Here is a 6,636-nt window from a genome sequence, read left to right as displayed (position 1 = left end):
GAGTGGGGCGATAAAACTCCGACCAGACACAGGGCACCAGGATGGATCAAGCAGGTCCGAGGGGCAGAAGAGGCCAGCATCTCAATCCCAGGATCAACATGTAACTCAGAGGGACAGATGGGGGGGGGGGGGGGAAGAAAACACGTTGTTAGGTATGCCCTAAAAATAAATGACAAGTATTAAATCTGTGTGGTAGGCTCGCAGAGACGAGAGTCTTTACATCAGGCATGACGCACAATGGCATGTTAATATGGTAAAAAATATATCATGACCTGCTCTGGCTGGATGCTTGATTGGGTGATGGGAGCACACTCCTCAGCAATGATGAGATGCAGATGGGACCCTTAGGCCTGGCCAAGACAATTCAGTTACATTTCACCGGGTCTGGGACATGCGACAGAATGTCTGACGGCCGATTCCCTGCAGGCTACGATAGCCAGTCGAGGTCCCCACCGTCTCCACCAAAAGATTTCCTGTTGACTCCATGTAACTCAGAGGGACAGATTTGGGGGGGGGGGGGGGGGGGAGAAAGAAAACACAGGTGGTTAGGTATGCCCAATGTCACCTGAATAAGTAGGAACAGTATACATATTGCACCGAGTACAAGCAGGGACTCCGGCAACTAACTATGACAGCATAACTAAAAGGAGAGAGCCAGAAGGTAACACAGGCATGAGGGAGCCCCGGGACATAAAGCAGCCAGCCACTGCACCGTCAACAAACTTGAGTGAGCAAGCGAGTGGGGACTGACAGCATCCATACATCCCAGTTTACCAAAACACTCTATGTCTGAGGACCCTCCAGATCTACTCCTTTACCTCATAAACACCATTAACAAAAGGCTTGACTAAACAGATATGTTTTCAGCCTAGACTTAAATGCTGAGACTGTGTCTGATTCCCGAACATTACTTGGAAGGCTGTTCCATAACAGTGGGGCTTTGTAAGAAAAGGCTCTGCCCCCTGATGTAGCCTTCACTATATGAGGTACCAGCAGATAGCCTGCACCTTTTGATCTAAGTAGGCGTGGCGGGTCATAGAGGAGCAGAAGTTCACTCAGGTACTGTGGTGCGAGACCATTTAGTGCTTTAAAGGTCAATAGTAGTATTTTATAATCAATACGAAATTTGATTGGGAGCCAATGCAGTGTGGATAAGACAGGCGTGATGTGGTCATATTTTCTAGTTCTAGTAAGGACTCTTGCTGCGGCATTTTGAACTAACTGGAGCTTGTTTATGCACTTATTGGAACATCCAGACAGTAAGGCATTACAATAATCCAACCTGGAGGTAACGAAAGCATGGACTAGTTTTTCTGCATCATGCAATGACATTAAATTTCTTATCTTTGCAATATTTCTGAGATGAAAGAAAGCTATCCGGGTGATGTTATCAATGTGAGTTTCGAATAAAAGACTGGGGTCAATAATCACTCCGAGGTCTTTTACTGCTGCACGTGAAGAAACAGAAAGGCCATCCAGAGTTACTGTGTAATCAGAAAACTTACTTCTAGCTGTATGTGGTCCTAGCATTGCCACCCCTCTTCTATGTCCTGATTTATATGATGAAAAGTATAAATAATTAAAGCCCATTCTCTTTAACTTTCCATGTTCTTTGTCATTTAAGTGGGTCTCCTGTAAATATACCACATGTGCCCTCTCTTTTTTCATTTTAGAAAGAATTTTGGATCGTTTTATGGGATTTAACAGCCCATTGACATTATATGAGATTATTTTAGTTTTATCACCAGCCATAGGCCTATGTGTTGTCTGTGTATCCTTATGTTATAACAAAAACCAAGCAATTTACTCCCTGTAAAAACATTTAAAACAAAACTTACACAATAAAAAAAAGAACAAAAAAACTGTGATTCCAAGGCTGAGGTCTCTAAACGACCCTTTGCAAAGCTAGAAAGAACGTCTAGCGCAGTAGGAAAGCCTTTCCTCTTTAGGGGATAAGGGCCTTCTCTTAGATGTAGGAAAAAGTCTCTGTCCATCTGTGTAAGGCAAACTTAAGATCTGAGTCCTCCACTATAATTAACTTTTGTCATGGGGAAAGGAATATAATAGTTCTTTGGTTTAATAAAGGCAGAAAAGCAGGGAGGAAAAGAAGTGGCATGTTTTTCTACTTCTGTACTTAGCTTAGTCACTGAAGTGACAATGTCATTGGGTGGAGTGTTAACCAGGGTCGTCTTCGTCCCCTCGCGCAGCGGCAGCCCCTCTCCCTCGGGGCTTAGTACTCTCCCACGCTGTGCGTGATAGCTGCGTGTAGAGATCCTCTTTACCCTCCTTTGGCGCGGGTTTGAAGATTTCAATGGGAAGCCCTCTGTTCTTCATATCTGTAGTTGCTTCTTCCGCTGATTGATATAGCTGTGTTCTGTCCTGATAGTGAACTCGAAACTTGGCCGGTGCAGGAGTTTGGAAGCGAATGCCGTGCTGTTTCAGGACTCGCTTTGCCTCGGTGTAATCCTTACGTCTCTGAAGAATAGTTGGGTGGTAGTCGTTATCAAAGAATATTTGGGTATTGTCATCTAGGACCACCTTTTTCATTCCCCATGCATTACTTATAATTTCATTCTTGATCTTGGATCGAGCGAGACACATGACTATTGACCGTGGCTTATCTTTATTCACCCCGCTCGGTTTAGGCACCAGTGCCCTGTGCGCTCTCTCGATGTCAGCAGCTGTGATAGATATGCCCAGTTTGTCCTGTAATAGCCCTTCCAGAAAGTGTGTCATTGATGGTCCCTCTGCGTCTTCTGGAACGTTGTATATTCTTATGTTGTTTCGCCTTGACCTACCGTCTTGGTCCAATACTTTCTTTTCGAGACGGGCCGCCTCTTTGATTAGTTTACCCAGCACGGTTTCCACATTCTGAGTGCGGTCTTCTATTTTGCCCACTCGGTCTTCCACTACCTCGACTTTATGCTCCACTTTAGTGATTTCAGCTTTGATGTCATGTAATTGTTCTTTCATGTCTTTACGGAACTCACCAATCTCCTCAAGCACTTTTGTCAGGCTAGCTGCAGTGGTGTGGCTGGAGTTAGCATTGTGAGGAGAAATATCTTCATCTGTTTCCTTCGCTGTCTGCGTCGTAGCTTTTTTTCCGAGTGCTCCCCTTGTTGTTGATTTCGACCCCGACATTTTGACCTCGTGTAGTTGAAAACAACCGTTATTTAGTTATATAGCGGGGCGAATTTTGTAAAATATTGGAGGAGCGGTCTTCTCAAGCAGCCATTTGCTGTGGTGACGTCACCGGAACCCCTCTTATTCATTTTTCAACATATCTGAGGTAAATGTTGACGTTCTGGATGACTCTGTCATTTCCACTGTCACTGTGTTAGCAGTTTGATGTTAAGTGTAATTACAATGTAATTTAATTATTTTCGTAATCATTTTTCAACACGTCTGAGGTAAATGTTGACGTTCGGGATGACTCTGTGTCATTTCCACTGTCACTGTGTTAGCAGTTTGATGCTAAATGTTATTACAGTGTAATGTAGGTATTTTCTTATTAGTTTTTCAGCATATCTGAGGTAAATGTTAACATTGTAGGTAATTCTGTGTCATTTCCACTGTCACTGTGTTAGCAGTTTGATGTTAAGTGTAATTACAGCGTAATATAAGTATTTTCGTAAAAATTTTTCAACACATCTGAGGTAAATGTTAACGTTTGGGATGACTCGCTGTCATTTCTACTGTCACTGTGGCAACATCACTGTGTGATGTTAAAGGTGGCAAACTAAGGTAGCTTAGTAAACTAGACCCACCTGCCTAGCGGCCAAAAATATTTTTGCCGACGAGTGGCAAATATTCACATTTAGTCTGGTTTGCCAGGCTAAAACTAAGGAAGATTCATTGTGAAGCCTTCAAAGCAAAACATTTGTCATCACAATCAATTAATATTACATTACTCATTTATTTTCTCATATTATTCCAGTATTCTATAATAAGTAGACACAAATTCTTAATTATAAACATATTCTAATTTCGTCAATTCTAAAGAATGCAATTAAAGTGGCAGGATATAAATCCAAAACAAGTGTTTATTTAAGTTTTGAAAAAGATGAAGAAAAGCATAACCATCAAACAAACATGTGCAGCTTAATTATGTGTTTTTTTTAAATATGGAATTGCAGCATTTTAACAACAAATAATTCTAAATAAATTCTGCAGTTTTTTTCCCAAGAATTCCTCCAGAAAGCCATGCCTTAAAAGGAAATTTAAAGTATTACAAGTTGTCAATGAACACAAAAGGCTTTAGTTATTTAGCTATATACACACAAGGTTACACAAGGTTTTGTAGTCAGTGCAACTTGGCTTAACAAGTTGGAAAAAAGGTAAGGTTCTGCTGGCTCCAATGAACACATATACTGTACAATATATAAAAACTGAAAATATGCTTAATTTACACCAATCACATCAGAGAGAACTTGAGGCTACTGAAATATTCCAAGCATGGCAATGTTAAACTGCCATTGGTAAAATAACTGCCATTGGTAAAACACACACACACACACAAAAACAACTTTTGCCTAGTAAATTCAAATATCAGATATCACTGTACCGTCTGCTGTGCTACTTCTAGGGTGGAAGAGAACGCAAGGGTAGCAAAAAAGAGCATTGACTACATCACAGCTAGCTAGCCAAGTTTTCCGATGGTACCAGTTCTTGTTGAAACCTCTTGAGTAGGTCTTCTCCCCCTTCGTAGACACTTGCTTGATGTTTAAATTCGGTCTAGGAGGTCCTAGCTGTTTGATTGCCATTTTCTCCTCATTGGTACGATGACTAAAGGGAACTTCTTTCAGAGACGCTATCGTATTGTTGCACTCAACACTCGCCGCCATCTTCATAGAATGTTCACACATTTCCCTCGCAAGTTGCGTTTTCCAGCCCAAAATTATGTTCAAAACCCGCCAAAATGCACTAAAAACCAATCTGGCAACACTTGCGTGGCGCAACAGGCGTATGACGTAAGCATGCTGCTTGTGCGAGCACATAAAACCTAATAGAAAATGCATTGGGAGAATGATTTTCGAAAAAAACGTACGTACCATTAGTGTCAATGGGAGATTTTGGGGCAAATCTGAACCTGACAGAAATCGCCCCAAAAGGGCGTGGCTGCACCAGGCGCGACCTTAGCCTGATTGGACAATGACATTACGGTTGGTCGTCGGAGTAGATAAAAAAAAAATTTCCTCCCTGTTTGGGAGTGCGTCGCCTAAATCGCCCCTATTAACGAGCCGCCAGTGTGTTGATTTTCTGGATGACTCCAATGTCATGTCCACTATCACTGTTTTAGCAGTTTGATGCTAACGTAAATGTTATTATATTGAAGTTTAGGTATTTTCTCATTAATTTTTCAACATATCTGAGGTAAATGTTAACATTGAAGGTAATTCTGTGGCATTTCCATGCTCGCTGTGTTAGCAGTTTGATGTTAATTGTAATTACAGTGTAATTTAAGTATGTTCATATTAATTTTTCAACACATCTGAAGTAAATGTTGACATTCTGGATGACTCTATGTCATTTCCACTGTCACTGTGTTAGCAGTTTGATGCTAAATGTTATTAAAGTGTCATGTATGTATTTTCTGATTAATTTTTCAACATATCTGAGGTAATTGTAAAATTTGTAGGTAATTCTGTGTCATTTCCACTGTCACTGTGTTAGCAGTTTGAAGTTAAGTGTAATTACAGTGTAATTTAATTATTTTCATAATAATTTTTCAACACATCTGAGGTAAATGTTGATGTTCTGGATGACTCTGTCATTTCCACTGTCACTGTGTTAGCAGTTTGATGCTGAATGTTATTACAGTGTAATGTAGGTATTTTCTTATTAATTTTTCAACATATCTGAGGTAAATGTTGATGTTCTGGATGACTCTATGTCATTTCCACTGTCACTGTGTTAGCAGTTTGATGTTAAGTGTAATTACAGTGTAATTTAAGTATTTTCGTAATAATTTTTCAACACATCTGAGGTAAATGTTGATGTTCTGGATGACTCCTATGTCATGTCCACTATCACTGTGTTAGCAGTTTGATGCTACTGTAAATGTTATTACAGTGTATAGTTTAGGTATTTTCTGATTAATTTTTCAACATATCTGAGGTAAATGTTAACATTGTAGGTAATTCTGTGTCATTTCCACTGTCACTGTATTCGCAGTTTGATGTTAAGTGTAATTACAGTGTAATTTTAATATTTTCATAATATTTTTCAACACATCTGAAGTAAATGCTGACGTTCTGGATGACGCTATGTCATTTCCACTGTCACTGTGTTAGCAGTTTGATGTTCAATGTTATTACAGCGTCATGTAGGTATTTTCTGATTAATTTTTCAACATATCTGAGGTAAATGTTAACATTGTAGGTAATTCTGTGTCATTTCGACTGTCACTGTGTTAGCAGTTTGATGTTAAGTTTAATTACAGTGTAATTTAAGATTTTTCATAATAATTTTTCAACACATCTGGGGTAAATATTGACATTCTGGATAACTATGTCATTTCCACTGTCACTGTGTTAGCAGTTTGATGTTAAATGTTATTACAGTGTCATGTAGGTATTTTCTGATTAATTTTTCAACATATCTGAGGTAAATGTTAACATTGTAGGTAATTCTGTG

The sequence above is a fragment of the Neoarius graeffei genome, chromosome 5, assembly GCF_027579695.1.
Source record: "Neoarius graeffei isolate fNeoGra1 chromosome 5, fNeoGra1.pri, whole genome shotgun sequence".
Lineage (NCBI taxonomy): Eukaryota > Metazoa > Chordata > Actinopteri > Siluriformes > Ariidae > Neoarius > Neoarius graeffei.
Note: the sequence above shows the minus strand (reverse complement) of the source record.